Below are 18,902 nucleotides of genomic sequence, written 5' to 3'. Positions count from 1 at the left end.
TATCGAGACTTATCTGGCTAAGTACAATAACAACAATAGGGGGAAAATCAGAATCTCCCTCATTACCTGCTTCTGTAATTGTGCATGCATAAAGTATGCTTGAAGGCTTTGAAAGGAGAGATTGTGCAACTTGAATACTAATTTCGTGAGTACTGTAATTTCACGTCTGCTATCCATGTTCAAGCTGGTGTGCTTTGAGGAGCAGCTGAAGCTTTATGAAAACTTTGTAAAACATTCTATTTAGAAGCAATTCTTTTCCTTTGCATTATGCGCTCTGGGTATTTTTCTTCCTTTGTGTTTTATTTTGAGAACATTTGTATGAAAACAAGATCTTTCTTTCTTACAAGCACATCTGCTCTTGCTGCTTGTAGATTACGAGAAGTCATCATCCTCTGTGACATCATAAGTATTTCCATGGCAACCCATTGGGCTTACCTTTTTTTTTTTTAATATAATAAAAAGTTACAGACTGGCAGCAGCAGCAAAGTGTTTACCTCAAAACAGATACATAATAACTTCCCAGTTTTCTGCACCCACTGCCTGTGGCCTATTCATTGCAAAGCACCAAAGCTTTAGCTTATTGCATTTAATTCCCTTAAAGTCCATGAGACTGTCAATTCTGATTATCCACAATCTAGTGAAAGAATAGGATGCTTGAAGAAACAAATTCTAAGTGATCAACTGTATTGTACATGGCTTGGCTGGTATTAGTTCAATGAGGGAGGAAACATATGACACCTTGTGTTTTATGTTCTATAGTAAATAATGATATAGATTTGAATAACAGCTGGAAGGATCTTGAAGCCCTTTACTTGAAATGATTTTATGAACAGTCTCTACATCCACTCAGCCATTTCAATGCTGTCACTACTGTGATGAAATGTGACAATGAGAGACCTTAGAACATAATCATTTGGATCGCGAGCCAAGGCTACTAAAGAGGACTGGGACCAGGAACACGTTGTGGCATGTTCTACTACATCAATATCAGTCAAAATTATGAAGTTTTAGTCATAATAACCAAGCAATCCATAAGAAAATATTTATCGAGTACTTGCTATGTGCATAGCACATTTAAGGTAGTACACACACAATCCCTGACGTCCCAAGCCCTTCTTTAAGACTGTTGGATTAAAAGTATCAACATTTTTTTCCCAGCACTACTTAGTTTTGAATTAAATCCTTTCCCCTTTTATTTAAACAGTCCCATTTTATTTTAAAAAGTGTACACGTTTGACATGAACCACATTAGTTCAGGATATTTGGTGAGCTGAGTCCGAATAAGCTGTTCTGTGTTGAATGCTAAGGGAAATTTAGAGAGAGAGGGCTCAGAGGCAGCTGCTGTCTGGGAGCTCTTGGATTCAGAATGGCAGCGATAAGATACATGATCCTGGGTCTAAAGCAAGTGTCAGTTATACTGGTAGCAAACACACAAAATCGTGAGTCTGAAGATAGGTCAGGAATGAGAAGATGGGCACAAGTACTAAGGACAAAGCATCCAAATCAAGGGAAGAAGGCCTAGGGGATCTATCTAAGCAGAGGCAGGGCAGGTGTTGGGCAAAGGTCATAACGGCAGGCAAATGGTAGAGGTCTAAGCAGTGAGGTGGGCAATATTGTAGAGGCCCAAGAGCATGAATCAGGGACCCAATCAAGCAACACTGAGCTCAGACATAGGAGAGCCATTCACCGTGGTACCAGGGGACATGGCAGGAACCAAGTGAAAAGGGTCTAAAGTGTTAAATGTCCCAATGAGTGAGTATTGTTGTGGCATATATTCGTATAAGTATTTATTTATTCACTGGTTCAGTGACAAACACTCTATTAGACACAGGAATTAATAAAAATGACAAAGTTGACCTTATGAAACACATTATACTGGATGAAACAGACAATGAAGAATTCAGCAAATAAATGTATAATTAAAATCTGTATTACATGTCATGAAGGAAATAAACAGGTGTCATAGTAAGAATTAAAGAAGTGGGCGTAGAGAGGTGCTGCATAAGTGTCAGTGAAGGCCTCTCAGAAAATATATATAACATGGATTTTTAAAAAAATCTTCTTAACCCTACCCTTCATCCCCCTCCACCCTGGCCTACCAGCTTTAAAAGGATAACTATTTAACATGCACGTCCGTGGTTAGTTCTATTCCCAGATTTTGTAATCAGCCAGTGGCTTCCTGCACCCAATGATTCCACACCATCAAAATCTCTTTCACATCCCTGAATTGACCCATGTATCTATCCAGACTCCAAGGTCAGCTGACAGCCTGATTTCTCTTATTGCCACTTAAACCTCCATGATGATAAGTCCCTGTTAAAAATAGCTTATGATGAGAGTAGAAGTTTCTTCTATTCAGAAGAGGCTAACATAATAAACAAGCCCAAATATCTCAGAGGCTTAACACATTAGAAGTTCATCTGTTGCTCAAAGCATTTGGTGAGATTCAGGACCTTTCCAAATTTGCTCAATCATCCCCTTGGGTGATTGGAGGCCTCTGCTGACTCCTCTACTTTTCCCTAGCAACCAAGGGAAGGAAGAGAGCAGAGGATCATGAGAAAGTTTCTATGGGCCAGGCACAGAACTGTTGGGCATCTCTGCATCCCTCTGCCCACATTCCGTTGGACAGATCTCAAGTATTCAATGGTACACCTAACTACAAGGGAGGCTAGGAAATGTAGTCTAACTGTGTGCCCTGAAGGAAAAAAGAAATAGGTTTTGTTGAGTACAATAGTGTATCTCCTTATTTAACAAAAAATTCATTTTCTTCTTTTCCCCACACAAAGAGCTTACTCATCCTCTCCCTAAGTGAGTTCACTGAAGGCCCCAACCAGTCACTAAGAGACCATGCTTCGATTGAACCAATAACTTGCTTTGAACACAGAAAGAAGGCAACGGCATTTTAAGAAATATGAAAGACCAAGGAACATTATTAGTATATCCTTTTGTCTTGTGCTATTTTCCCCTATATTAGGCAACCACTTATACAAAAATGATGTCATAGAAGGAAAGGGAAAGATGGAGCAAACCATAGTTCCTTCTTTCATTCCTTCCTTACTCACCAGTAAGCCAAAGGTAGAGAGTATTGAAAGAATGTGCACACGTGGATAAGCAAAATAAAAACAGTTGAATTCGTAGTGTGAAGCATTTCCACTGTTCTGGCAAGAACAAAATGTATATGCATGTTCACACTGCAAAACAAGAGTTGTGTAATTTCGGTAATTCCACATGAGTTAAATGCTCTCATATTTGCATTTAAAATTGGCCTTGTACAATATAGAGATGAATAGTAAAATGAAATTAAATACTTATTTAGAATGACATTAAGGAGCAAATACAAAAGACCATAAGTCAAAACATGCTGTAAAAGAAAGGATAAGGTTTTATATTTTAGAACTCTTGATAGCAACTTTTCCCTGTGACCCCATATTTTTATTTTGCACTGGGCTCTGCAAATTATGTAGCCTTCCCTGGGTCCAGTGAGCTATGTCCTTGCCCCAGTGTAACTGCAACTCAAGCTTCCAGTCAGAAAAGGGAGGAATAGGATACACACAGCAGTCAATGACCCATAGAAATGATTCATCCTTCTGGGTAGGCACTGTGAAGGGTGACTGCCCAAGACGCAGATAGTTTCTTGTTCTGTCCCTGATTCTGCTTTCTGTGGCCCTTGGCTCCTCTCTCTGAGAGCTTCTTCCTTAACCATCATCCTCCTCAGAAATATCTGAGATGGTTGTTGAGGAATGTCCCCTCCTCATCGATTGTGGGGCTTTCATATCTCTCTTCTTGTCTAAGGGTGGTTTTAAAGACCTTTTTTTAGCCCTAGCTCAAGGTTTCCTTGTTCTACAATTTCTTCAAAAAAAATTTTTGGTAAGTTTCCAATCTATTTGCTTCCAGTTAGTTCCATGTGCCAAGTGTTGTTTTTTTACTAGACATAGTTATTAAACTTGCCTTATTCTTGGTTTCCTGGTCCCTATGTTTTTCCTTCAGTTTAAGGGCAGGTACCTTGAGGCAATCAGCAGCAACATGCTATGGTGGAAAAGACCCTCTCTTAATCTGATATTTACTGAAGGGCTGAGTTGTTTGCAAAATCTCATTGGCCTTTTGTCATTCAGGGTCATTTTTTACTTCAGGTCCCAAAGCTATCAGCTTTTCAACCATGGAAGGCCCTTGATCCCTGAACTTTCTACTCCTGCCGTTCTCTGCCTGAAAATCAGGCCAAACTCACCTGAGTGCATGTCTTTCTTGCTTAGATAATTGGCCAACACAGTATTGCATTGAAAGTTCCAACCACTTTCCCTACAGTCTCAGTAATTTGTGGTCAGCCTTCCAAGTTCTCCCATGACAGCCTTACTGAAAATGTGCTGAGGCATGGCAGAACTCTCCAGACATCCAGGCTACTATAGTATATCTTCACTTTCTGCTGGCCAGTCACTAAATCAATGCCACTTATTTTGGGGTTTTGTTACAACAGCAGCACATGTCAAAGTACCAATTTCCGTTCTTATCTAGATAGGATAGCTGCTGTAACTAACACTAAAATCTCAGTGCCTTAATATACTAAAGCTTATTTTTGTTCATGTAACACATTACTGTAGGTTTATGAGTGACATACCACACAGTGATTAAGAGAACTAGGTTCCTTCCATCTTAAATTATTTTATATTGTATTACCAAAACTTATATTTTTGAAAATCTTGGTTTAAAACTTGTTGTCGAAGCAATTAAAAGGTCTGTCTAGAAGTTCAGTTTATTTTAATACTTATGTTTAATGGCTATAACATCTGAAAAAGACCCCTCACAATCAGAGGTAGAGCCAAATGGAAGAAATATACATTTGGCTGCACTAAAAAAAATTATGATAGTTTTCAATTTTGTTCACAAATTCACACAAAGATTTTGTTGAAATTTGACTTCTAAATTTAAATTTCCGGGCTTCCCTGGTGGCGCAGTGGTTGAGAATCTGCCTGCCAATGCAGGGGACACGGGTTCAAGCCCTGGTCTGGGAAGATCCCGCATGCCGCGGAGCAACTGGGCCCATGAGCCACAACTACTGAGCCTGCGCGTCTGGAGCCTGTGCTCCGCAACAAGAGAGGCCGCGATAGTGAGAGGCCCACGCACTGCGATGAAGAGTGGCCCCCGCTTGCCGCAACTAGAGAAAGCCCTCGCACAGAAACGAAGACCCAACACAGCCAAAAATAAATAAATAAATAAATTAATTAATTAATAATTTAATAAAAATATAATAATAAAATAAATTTAAATTTCCATCTTCCCTGATGTCAATTAGTGGTTCTTACAAAACAATCAAAAGACTAATTATTCTAATTTTGACAAATGCACTTCAAACTCGCTGAGATATTTTTAAGCAAGTCAGAAAATTCTATTTTTAACTTTTCTAGGTATGAGGATATGAGAAGTAGTTTTAAAGATGACAGATTTATTTACATTATTTAAGCTACAAAAAAAATTATAGTAGAAATCATTCCAAAAATTCCTTTTCAAAATGTGCCCTCTGTAGCATGAGCTTTTTTGAAAACGTAATTACTATTTTGTTCATTGTTAAAACACCACCTCTACCATGAAGGAACTGGTGATTTATATTTTTGCAAGTGTCTACTGGGCAGTATAGCCACTGGTTATCACAGAAAATGTCACCAACCAGAAGCTGAGCATCAAAGGAGCCCTTGGGTGTAGCCCATTGAAGTCAGTCTTTCAGGGCACAGAGGAGAGTGTGAAGGGGTGAAAAGAATAGATCTGGAGGAGCCAATGAAGACTGGGGCAGGCCTCCCCAGGAGAAGACCGTTCAGGTAACACTGACAGCATCGGGTCGGAGGGGTGGAGAGACTAAGAATTTGCCTAAGAAAGTACCTTCTGATAGAAGCAAGTTGTGAGGAAACAATGTTCCCCTCTACCGAAGATCGCTTGAAAAGATCTAGTGAGGTGCCAGCGTCAACCCGTATATATTAAATATCAGTAAATTTTAATGGATTTCTTTTTAGATAAAAATACATACAAGTTCTAATGTTTTCTTCCTTTAACCCCAAGAAATTTTTCTGCAGACCCCTAAGGGTGCGCATACACCACTTTTGAAACCACTGGGTTAAAGACTACTCTGTTGGACCACTGTTGGCACGCTTAGTCCTAGCTCAGTTCCTGGTAAACATTCTGGCCAAAGGCAGGAAGAATTTCATACCTTGTGCTTAGTTTGCCTCATACTATTTTGACTCTCATCTAGATGTACCAGATTCAGGTTTAGCCCCAGTCCCACTCACAGCCAAGCTTCAGGCCCATCTTCCACTGAACATGTTTTCTGGCTCTTTGTGGAGAGCTCAGCATCAGCCTGTCACCACCGCTCAGCTCTAAGCTGAGTGCTATTGGCAGAATGTCAGCCTTATGATTATATATGAGGGACAATGCATTATGTCAATGCACTTAAGTCTTTCTTTAATCTGGTATGAAAGTTAGAATGACTTTTTTGTATCTGCTTGACTCTTGGCAAATCAAGCAAGAGGTTTTAAAAAGAAAAAGAAGAAACATAATGCAGTTTATACAATGAACAGGATTTTAGGTTCCTACCCAATGGCTTCATAGTAAGAAAAGGATCTAAAGCAACAAAAAAAACTAAAAAGGGAGACAAATGACATCTGCAACTTTCTTCTATCTTTTTTGACAGGAACCATTTTTTAAATAAACTTTTAATTTAAGAACAGTTTTAGATTTATGGAAAAATAGTTGCAAAGATAACATAAAAAGTGGACTGTATAATTTCTCACCCAGTCCCAAACCCATTTAAAATTTTTTTTGCTTGTTTATTTGGTTAGATTGGTTTGCTTTTTATTTTTTGAAATCATATGCATTTAATGTTGCTTCAACAGATCAGGGCAATAATTCCAATATTTGTGTAAGGAGATACCACTGGTATATTCCAGGGATTTAGGGTAATAAAAACACCCTGCTTAGTTAGAATTCAGAGCTGTGACCTCTGGCCTTCTTAAGTAGATTTAGGAGAGTTTAAAACTGCCCCTCTGGGCAAATATTTTAGGAGCTGATGAGCATTCAACTTCACTTAAGATACAGCTTGTCATCAATACACCCAAGAAACTGACAATTTCTATTTATCGCTTAATGATAGTGAACCTGGCGTTCCTTGTTAGCCCCAGGACAAGAAAGGAGAGTCATTTCGAGGAGTAGACCAATCTTTGAAAGACTAGGAAGGTCACTAGTCTTTCGAAGAGTTTGCAGTAGCTTAGAAGCTTGCTGCCCAATAGCCCAAAGAGGAGACTGAATAAACTCAAAATGAGGGACTGTGATTGCCCCTTTGCCACTCAAACCTCATGCCTTTAAAATATAAACTACTTGGGGGCAGATGTCCTGATTCTCCATGTAGAAATTGTGCCTGACACATAGTGGCACTCAGTAGATATTTGTTGACTGACTGACTCTGAAGAAACTTGGTGATACCTACTCTGCGTAAAGAGTAAGAAGAGGCTACTGAATTGTCAACATAAGAGAGAAGCCTTAGAAGGAAGAAGTTCATGACTTTGCACCCTATTTTTAAACCTTGGGATTCTGTAGGAAAAATGCACACGTGGTCCAAGAAGCAAACAATATTCAATAGCCCCTACATAGAACACAGAAACCATTTCTTACTGAAATCTAGAGTATTCAAATGTTGAGGTATAGTTGAGAATGGCCACTGGTTAAGAGGAGATTGTACATAGAAAGGCTTGTCAGTAGAGGTCAGTGGTGCTGATTACATGTGGCAATAGCAGGGAGCTATCATTTCCACAGAAGATTCTCGTGGCTTAGGCAGCTACTTGTTGTGGGGCATGAAACTTGGTGTAAAAAAGATGCTTATTTGGACAGTTTTCATTGTTTTACATCATGAGACTTTAGGTCTTTGCAAGCAACCTGTTGCAAAACATATATGTTGATATTTCATGTAATAACGATGGGCATGCTTTAGGTTCAGTATGCACCAGGGGAGAGTATTTTTCAGTTTTTAGGTAGCCACCACATAGCCACATAGTAATCCCTTAGAGTAATAGTTCCCCTTTATATTATGGATATCTGCTAATAATATGTACTATTTATTGAGCACTTACTAAGTGCTCAGCAGCATATGAAATATTTTGCTCTAATCTTAAAAAAAAAAAAAATCCATATAGTTGGTAGTATTACAATCTCCATTTTAAAGATGAGGAACTGAGTCTTAGAGAAAAGTTAAGAAACTTGCCCATACACACACATCTAACAAGTTTGGACTGAAACCCAGATTTTGTTGATTCTAGATCCTGCAAGCTTGATCACTATGTTAAATTCATAGAAAGCTTACTAAAATGAACTGTGTGCTTTCTTCTTCCATCGTTCCATTATTCCGTCACTAAACAATGTAGTTTAAATCAAATGTAGTATAGCCGTAAGAACTAGGGTTTGCTGCCTTAGAACCAAGTTATTCTTCATTTACTTCATTCAACAGTTCTGTGTTGTGCCCTTCTTATGGTCTTAGCACTGTATGGAAGATACAAAGAAACATAAGACACAGAGCCTTCCCTCAGGGATATTATGTTCTTGAGAATAAGAGCAAATTAAATAATCATAAAATCAATATGATAAGTTCCCAAAGTGAGTTGTACAGGCATGTGCCATGGGAGTTCAGAAGAGAGAGGGACCATTATGCGCCTGAGTGGACAGGGATCCTTGTGGAAGTTGAATGATTCCTTAGAGAGTGAGAAGGATTTGGGTAAATATGGAAGTAGCAATAACCTACTTCTATACCTACTTCTTCCTACAGGAAAGAGGGTGAACACAGATTACAAAGTAAAAGTAATCACTCAAGTGTCCATGGCGTAGTAATTAACAGTTTAACTAGAAAGTATAATTTGTACTGGGGAACAGTAAGAGAAGAAAATGAAAATTAGAAACATGTAAGAAAAGCCTTGAAGGGCCAGTCAAAGCTTTACTCTGTGGGACAGGGGAAGAAACCTGGGACTTAGAAGGTAGTAGCAAGAAGGGTTGGCTGGATTGGGTGAAGTGGAAGGGATCAAATAACTAAGCTCTGGGTGGAGGGAAAATAAGTAGTAGGTACAGTGGGAGAGGGACAGATGGTAGGTAAACTTCTGGTCAAAGAGGGAGAGAATGAAGACTGAAATCTTGGTATGTCTGGACCCTATGAAAATGCTTTCTGCAAAGAGTAGGTCATGTTGGTGGAGTGCCATTACAGAGAAGACATACAGCTGAATGGATTTAAAGAAAGCAAAGAATTTAAAATTCATTATATAATGTGAGCATTCAACAAATAGTTCGAAATTGTTGATGATGGTACACAGTTTTAAATACAAAGAGAAAAATATGAGCCCAACTCTGAAATTCTAAATATAAAAGAGAAGAGTCCGTGTTTCTTGGGGAGAGGGGAAGGCAGAGAGAAAAAAGGAAGTGCAGAAAGGTTAAAAAATGATACATCTGAATGTTCTAAATATCAAAGGAAGAAAAATTGAATGATAAAGGTGAGTTAAGGATCTGGAGACCCAAGGACCAGTCAATTTCTCTTTTCTACATTGAGTGATATGAGAAGGGCAAACAAGGGTGTAATCTTCAAAATATAGGCTGTGATATTTTCTAAAAAATCGAGTCTTGCTTAAGGGGAATGGGTGATAAAATAAGGTGAGAAAATGATTACTTTATTTTTCTATGACAATTTACATACGGAACTGTGCAAAGGGAGTTTAAATAAGTGAAGTAGAAGTTTTATAAGGCACAGTAGAAAGAATGGACTCACTGTGGGAAATGGAAACAGAATGATAGAATCAAATTTGAGAGTTGGGAAGATATAGAGGGGGAGTTTTGGACCTTAGATAGCTAGTGTGAGTAATAGGAATTAGGGTAAGAAGTTAGTTCAGAAGCTTCTGGAGAACATCACAGACATTTCCAGGGACAGGATGTCAAGAGAGGCAAGCCTCTCTACAAACATGGACACACTAGGGTCAGTTTCAATATACTGAAGAGAATGTTTCAATTTTGGAAACTGGCTTTGGGAGGTTCCTTGGGCAAGTGGGGAATGAAGGGGAGATTCTGTAAGAGATGTGGGAGCCAAAACAACTCTGTCTCTAGGAACACCATTCTCTATATGAAACTAAATGACTGTCTGGGGGATTTGAATAACTGATACTTCATTGCTCCTTCACTCTGGTAAATTGAATATAATGATGTCCTTAACTTGCTAAAAGGTTTAGAAGTGCCCCTTGAAATCATCAAGAAAAGAATGGATTGGTGTATTTATTTCTTATTCTTCAGTGGTCACCATGAGTGCTATTTCTTCCAAGAAGGCTTTCGTATGGAAAGGAGGGTGTGTTTGGATTCATGGAGTGAACTGTAGTAGAAGTAGTTGTCTGCCCCCTCATACTCTTTCCACATTACCCTCATTGTCTAGAAGCCACATGTTTTGAGTGAAATTAAGCTAGTCCAGCTCCTTTAAGATTGGACTCTGATTAGCTGATTCCAATCTGAGTGTTACAGTCATGGACCCCCTTATAGTAGATTGGTTCATGGATAATGGGTCATCTGAATCATGACCTAAGCCAACTTAATACATGGAATTCCCCTGGTCAGAGATTGGTTAAGAGTCAGTAGAGAACTTAAGTGGTTCAATTAGAAGGAAGTTCAAGACTTTACTGTTTGCAGTAGGAAATTTAGTCAATCAATCATTCTCTCCTCTTTCTTTCTCTCACTCCCATCCTCTTATTGCGGTTATTGGTAATTTTGTAACCACAAGATTAACTAGCCTTGGAATAAATTTGCCACACTAGAAAGAAAACTGGAGAGAGAAACTAACTGCTCCTTGGTGAATACCATAGAGCTGCTGGATCAAGCCTTGGCTGCAACTTATACTATAAGTGATATTTTGAGTTTGTGAGTCAATAAATTGCCTTTATTGTCAAGGCTAGTTAAGTATTATAACTGGGACACCTTTCTGAATTATATTTATACTCATCTACTGAAATATTTTATTTTTCCCATTTACTTGAATCTCAACACATGCTGTCTTGCACTGAATCTATTCGCCTATATTTCCTATCTTTCTGCACAGTTTTTGAGCTCCTTGAGGTCAAGGACTGAAATTTACATATTTCTATGTTTCTCCTAGCTTTCAGAATACTACTTTGCATATAGTAGTGCTTAATAGATATTTCTAAAATGAATAAATCAAACTTGTGAAAATGTGCATTTGATCTCATTAACATCATACTGCAGTTAACACATATGAATAATTCTAAAACTGTTAAATAAACTGAGTATGAAAACATCATTCTTTTAATGTTTCATATTTTACTTGTTTGCTTGTTTCTCTTCCTTGTTATAGGAAAGGCTGTGATAGTGATTTCTGTTTTTTACTTTCTTCCCCACAAACCACAAACATTTCTAAGATGTTATGACAGTTTATCTAAAGTTCTAAATATTAACAAGCATTAATCAGTGTTATCAGTTCTGTTGATGTAATTCTAACCAAAAGCTGAGTATCTTGACATTTTAGTTAGCTAATGTAGTCTTATCTTACGTAAAGGAAAGATTTACGTTAGGATTTGGATACAATGAAGATAGCCAAAGGCCAAAAGGAAAAGCTACCTTAAAAGCTACCTTGCTTTTAATTCAAGCCTTGACTCTTACTAGATATTTGACCTTGACAGAATTATTTCTCTTGGTCTCAGTTTTCTCATCTATAAAATGGAGATATTTATACTATCAATCTTATAGGATTCTGATAAGGATCAAATGAGTTCATAAAAGCAAAGCACTTAATTTTAACGAATACTTAATGAGTACTGTTTTTCTTCTTTTCCTTCTTCCTCTCTTCCTTCTCCTTCTTCTTTTCCTGCTCCTCTTCTACCTCCTTCTCCTTCTTATTGTTCTACAGCATTGTTTTGATGTTATTACCATCCAAGTTGGGAAACAATTATAGTTTTCTCCATGTAAAAATTACTTTTTCTACTTTCAGTTTCAATAAAACATTGTATTTGCTGCTTCAAGGTAAAAATATAATCTTCCCACCTACCTGGTATAGATAAAACCTGGCTGGTCACTTTTTCAGTCACATGCCCATGCAACAAATAAGTCTACCTATGAGAATATTAACAAATGAAAGGGCCCTAGAAGAGAGTACCAAAGTTACAAAAATAAAATAATTACATAAACATAAGGTACTTTTTCAATAAAGTAAACACAGTGGCCTTTAAAATATATTTAATACATAAAAAATGTTTAATTCATAAAAAAGTAGGTTTTTAAAAAACTAATTTGATTTTTATTTTACTTCAGTGTTTAATAAAGTTAATTTAAATTATATAATTACATTTCATTGAAATTTTCATTGCGATAATTATATACTCACATGCAGTTATAAGAAATAATACAGAGAGATCCCTTACACACTTTGTTCAGTTTCTCCCTATGGTACCATTTTGCAAAACTATAGTATAATATACTATCACAACCAGGATATTGACATTGATTCAATCCAGCCATTTTATTCAGATGCCCAAGGTTACTTGTCCTCATTTGTGAGTGTGAGTACATGGTGCGGAGTTCTTTATGATTTTCTCACCTGTGTTCATTCCTGTATTCATCACCACAGTCAAGACACTGAACAGTTCCAACCTCCCTCCAGTCCTTCCTGGACTTATTTTCTGAATAAACAAACCAACCTTATGAATTAAGCACGCCAAGGCATGTTAGTTCTATTGCTAGATTAAGGACAAGGTTCATTTGCAAATGGTCATGTGCTTCTGATATAAATTTCCCTGAGCAACACTCATTAACAGGCACATCTGACTACGTATTTTTGCGAATGTACATACTTTTCTCTAGCATCTCTATACATATGCATCTCTCTATCTAGAATAGAGCTGAAAATACAAGGATTCATTCATTTATTTACTCCACACTCAACTCTCATTTATTTTAATTACAGGGATCTAGTCAATATTTTAACATCTAACCAGGGAGGGACTTTGCTATCTGGCATAATCACCACAAACTCTTATCTTACCTTTTATATATATGATTTTACCCATATTTATCAGATGCACATGACATTAAAGTCCAGTTATGGAAAATATTAAAATTAAATATATACTTAATTTTGTTTGTATTTTAAGTAGAAATTTATTTAAATGTATTTTTCATATAAGATATTAAAAATATAATATACCTAGATTATCAATATCCTCTAGGAATAAAATTATAGTCAGAAATGCCTATCAGCCAGTGAATACATTGATCCAGGTATAAGAAATTACAGAAAACTTGAAATTTATGGCAGCTAAAGGGAAATATAGGAAGATGAACTTAGAAAGTGTGCTATTAATCCTTTAAACGATTTCAGTGCAGAGAGACTAGGCATTCAGGAACTACTCTGGAGAATACTTGCCTAGCTGTGTTTCCTTCCCAGTCATCGTTTCTGTCAACTGAGGATATCTCTTGAGGTTTTCTCACCAGGAAATGGAAATAAGTCCATTATTTGTAAGAGATTAAATATTGATCACAATTTTATATTTATTTCACATTAAAATCTATATGTAAGTGCTTCATTATTGAGTTCAGTTTCTGTGTGATTGTTCAGTTTCAAACAGCAACACAAGAAAATTTGCTTCTACTGTCAACATAAAAAAATTAATACTGCATCATATAAAATGATGGAGATGACATTCAGTGTCATTTTGTGAGGTGAGGTGTTTGAGATTTAGCGCTCACCAAAAAATAAATATTGACGAATGGCCAACATGATAAAATACTGAGGCAAAATAACCCAAAAGGAAAATGAACATGGTACTGTAGTCAGGCTGTAAGAGTTCCTTGCTGTGCCACTGAACAAGCAAAACACTCGAACTCCCTGTGCTTCAGCTTCTTCATTTGTGAAATGGCAAAATAATAATAATAAAATCTACTTTATAATGTTGTGCAGGTTAAATTAGTTGATACATGTATAGCACTTAAAAGACTCCCAAGTGTGTACTGGTTGCTCAATAAGCGTGAACTGTTACTAAACAAGACATATTTTTAAAAGTAATCTCAGCCTTTATCCTGAGTATCTCAATAATGTAAAATTATGCTGAGAAATGGCATTTACAATTGTTCAAAGGGCAATCTCAGAGATCTTGCAATAATACTCTGAAACAATCATTGAAAATTAGTTGATTTTGCTATTAGAATCACTACCTCTTTATCATAAGAATTAACAGTGAGCAACACGACTCTGTATACCATAGAGGTACAGAGAAACCCACATAAAAGTTTGCCAACTAACTCCCTCCTCCCCACATATGCTGATAAGGAGCAATCTCCAGACATTTCAAAGTGTTGCACAGTTACAAGTAAACTGCATATCGTGGAAAGATTGAGGTAGAATAGGCATATAGGCTGTTAGCCTTGGTATGATATTTCATTTCCCTTTCTTTTATTTCCTCTGTCATCATTTCTCTACTCAATATTTCCCAGCACCTTGCTCTCCGTTATTGCTTATTTATCACATACCATAGTTAATACCAAGCATGATATTGTACTGATCAACCCATTATGTCTTTCCAGCCTGTCCAACTCCTCTGTTCTGATGGTTTTACACATTAGCTTTTCTGAATGATGGTGTAATTTGATTTAGACTCTCCTGGTACGCACTATTTCTTGAGAATATATTAGACACTTCAGTATGCTGCTTTAGTTCTTTCTGGGCAAACAGCAATACCTTTTGCTTTTACCTGCTGACCAATCCCTCTTATTCTTTGCAAGCTTTTCTTCCTCTGCCTGTCTTTTGCATGTTTTTCTTCATATTTTTTCCCTAAATTCTCTTTAACTTCTTATCTTTACGGTCTGCTTGAATGATCTCCTCTTCAACTGCTCCAAATATAACCTATATAATAAATGATTCCAAAATCTAAACCCCTAAGCTAGACCTCTCTATTACTAGCCTTATGACAACTTCATGTGGTTGTCCTACAGTCCTCTAAACTCAGCATGACCACACTGAACTAATTATCCCCCAAGTAAACCTACTGTAGAGAATGACACCCATAACTATGTATATTATCCTTAGCTCCTCACTTCACTTACCTCCGACAGCCAATCAGTCACCAGTCCCTGATGAATCCATCTTAAAAAAAGCTTTCTAATTGGTCCTTTTTTCTCCATCTCTATCTCCAAAACCTTATTCCAAGCCACAAGTATCTCTTGCTGAGATTATTGCAAATCTTCCTAAGTGGTTTCCTTCCACCCCAAATATTCTCCAGGGATGCTGTCAAAGTAAGCTTCTTAAATGTGAATCTAGTTGTGTCACTCTTCCATTTAAAAACCTTTCAATAACTTCTTGCTCTCAGAATAGAATTGCAACTTTTTGTTTTAACTCCTAAGGCCCTTCATGACCTGGCACTATCTAGGAGTCAAGCTGTTTCATGGTGAAACCATAAACTTTGGGATTACATGCCTGGATTTAGATCTTAATTGTTTATTCATCCATCCATCCATTATTGAGCAACCACTGTGTGCCTGGCGCTGTTCTTGCATCTGGATAGAGCAGTGAAGAAAACAGACAAAGCCTGCCCTTCTGGGGCTTTCATTCTAGAGGCATGAGACAAACAATTAACAAGAGAACACATATAGTATGTCAGATAATGATAGGGTGCTCCAGGGCAGTGGTCATGATGAGATTGATGTGCATATTTGGTGCATATTTGGTGTCCATCAGAGTAATGAAACAAAGAGGGCAAATCTCTGAGGTAGAAGAGTATTGAAATGCCTTCCCCTCCCCACCCCCAGCTGAAATCATCTTGGGGCAAAATGTCTCTGGGACACTTTAATTTAATTTTTTTTTTTTTTTTTTTAAATCTAAAAGAATCTCTATCTGCTGCCTGGAGAAGGAGAAGAGGCTATGAGGAAACAAGAGTGGAAACAGGATGACGATTAAGAGGCTATTTGCAATTGTCCAGGACACAGATACAGTTAGAGCAGTAATGATGGACACGGTGAGGAGTGGTCCGACTCTGAGAATATTTCTAAAGTAAAACCCAGAGGACTTGCTGATGGGAAAGCATCAGGACTACCTGAAGGTTTTGACTTGAGAACTACAAGTGGTGGAGCCATTCACTAAGTTGGGAAAGAATGTGGGAAGATTCTATTCGGACTTTAGAGGAGAATCAAGGATCCAGAATGTGTTATGTTTGAGATGCCTCGTACATGTCCAAGTGGAGATGTTAAATAGGTAGCTGGGTATGATAATATGGAGTTCAGCTGAGTAGTTTGGATGGGGATATAACATGGGCTGTCATTAGTATATCATGATTTTAAAGCCATGGGACTGAAATGAGGATACTGAGGAATGAGAGTGCTAATAAATGTTAATGAATGGCTCTGTATAAAAGATGTATATAATATGTACATTTTTACATACTACCCCTTCAGACAGGACTTGCTCTCTCTAATTTACCACAGTACCCACTACCCACTAGGCTACACATGTGTACTTACACAGACCCTAGTCAGTCACTTATACTACTTGTCTGGCCATTCTGACATTGGTTTGTTAAACAGGAGCAGTTTTTCTTTCTGGGTCCTTTTCATTTTGTTTATTTACTTTATGCTGCCTTTCATGCTGAGAATTTTGTACACTATATGTAGCTGCTGGGGTGTGGGTGGCTTAAGAGTTGTCTTTCCAAGAGAAATTACCAGGTTGCCTTGAAATGACCAAGTTGAACATGTTTCAGGTATTGTCTTGGGGAGGACAATTTTGGTGTGTAAAGAATATCAATATGTTAACTTTGATCAGTCTTCAGAATTAAGACTACCAGGTTTAAAAAGATTTTTAAAAATCCTTTTCCAAATATGGACGGCTCATTCTACCTTAATTTTTTTAAGTAAAGGAATAATTTCAGGTATAATAAAAAGAGCCACAAAAGTATCAATAATTTATTATGGAAATGATTCAGTGTAGAAAAATTATATTCCAAATAGTCATGAACCAGATTTGTCATCAGGTGAATGTAAGGATCAGAGAGTTACAGTTGGATGCTAAACACTGTCTGATTTAATTGCCCCCTCACTGAGGGCAAAAGGTTAGCTTTCAGCCATATGCCATAATTTTTTAAGTGATTTTTTTCTTGTCTGGAAAACGTATGAAATATAATGAGGAAGCAATGGAAAATACTTCACATTAAAACCAGAAGGATGACTTTCTAGCCAAATAGAGGTCATAATTTTTTCTCTTTTTGAACTTTTATCTCCTTTCTGTTCACTTTGTTCTCTCTGCTCCATCTCTTTCCTTTCATGGGTTTACATGTCTTATGATATTTTTTTCTTTTTCCTGCAGAGCATAGATATAATTTCCTGTGTGGCACTCAATATCTCCAAGACCTAGGATACTCCTTGAGAAGTATGGTACTATTTTGAGGTAAGTTATAGCATAAAACTGCATTAGCTACCTCATTTGTGAAAATTATACCAAATTCCCAGATATGTAGAAAGCAGTTGCTGGTAAAAACACAATCCTAATGGTTTTCATAATTGATGTTTTCAAAACCAGAAATAATTCTGATGATGTTTCATCCCCCTTTTAGGACTTTAGTGGTGAGAAAGGATTCTGTGTTTTATGAGATCTAGTAGTATTATATTTAGACTATTTTACTGCTGTATTTCTGTAGCAGAGAGACTTAAGAAGCTTTTCTTATACTAGTTTCTGAAACACTAATGGAACATATATATACATTTTTTTTCTACTTTTATTAACAGAACCACAGGAATGCATTTTTGTGGCAGATGATTCCACATGGAGTATGAACATTTTTCAGCTAGTAGTTTATACCTTTAAAAGAAGACATTGTTACACTGTTCTGTTTACCTTTTTCAATAAAATGTAAGATTCATTGAGGGCTCTCCCAGTTAATTTTTAAATTATTTTGCCCTACTCTAGAATAGCTTTTCGAATTAAACTTTCTGCAGTGCTTATTGGTCTACATATTAATTATAAACTGCTTGACCTTAATCAATTTCTCTTCTATCTATTAGTCCAAATGTGTACTTAGTGTTTAAATAACTTAAGGTACATGATCTGACTCATGCAAACTTCCCTTGACTTTTACTGGAGTCGGTGAAATTTTGTCAGACATCCAGGATCTAATTTGTTCCTACATCCCAGAATACAAACTATAAACGAGAAACTGGTGAACTTTGTGCCATATAGCAGGTTAATGTTCTTTTAATGTTTTTCCTGGTCTCGGGATTTTTTGATAAATCCATAGCATTTATAATGACATTTAGATTCCTGGTAGATAAGTATTAATTTATAATCTATACAAATACTTAATGAGTTTATTATATAAAATATTAACATTACCATTTATTATTATCATTATTGTTATTCTTCTTTAACGTTAGTTTCTAGGTGCCTTAGTTAAATGGAGTCTGTGTACAGAAACAATTCGTTCTTGCTGATTGTTCATTCCTAAAATATTTAGGCATAGTTTGAATGATGATATTGGGTAGCCGAAAAATATTTCTCATGTAGATGGGAATGAATAAAAGATTATCTAAAGTAGGATGAATCACAAGGAAGCTAACAAATCCAGAATGATGGCAGCATAAAGATGTATACTCTACCCCCAACCAAAAAAGTACCTCTTTGATCAAAGTAAAGCAACCACAGTGATAAGGTGAAGTGAAATGGGGGAGAGGATGCTTGTTATGTGGATGCAGATCACAGACGTCCAAAATTTTCTTTCCAATAGAGTTGAGAAGAAAATTAAAGGAAAGTGCCAGTTTTTGGAGAGTATAACAGTCTTACAGGAAATAAAGGAAATTCTGGCAGGAATCAGAGGGACAAAGAATGGAGCTGCAGGCGGACTCAGAAAGGATGGGGCCTTGGAGCC

At 37.0% G+C, this 18,902-nt stretch overlaps 1 protein-coding gene across 8 annotated transcripts in view; it reads right to left on the bottom strand.

Annotated features, from left to right (window-relative positions):
• IKZF2 (IKAROS family zinc finger 2) overlaps positions 1-18,902 on the bottom strand; it is a 231,203-nt gene extending 212,301 nt beyond the window's left edge. For all 8 annotated transcript variants that reach the window (XM_082396902.1, XM_082396888.1, XM_082396893.1 and 5 more), the window contains exon 1: positions 1-18,902. This exon is cut by the window's left edge. The gene's annotated coding sequence lies outside the window, so the exon portion shown is untranslated.

Source organism: Balaenoptera borealis (genome assembly GCF_965194805.1).
Source record: "Balaenoptera borealis genome assembly, chromosome: 6".
NCBI lineage: Eukaryota > Metazoa > Chordata > Mammalia > Artiodactyla > Balaenopteridae > Balaenoptera > Balaenoptera borealis.
Note: the sequence above shows the minus strand (reverse complement) of the source record. Positions and strands in the feature narration are given on the sequence as shown.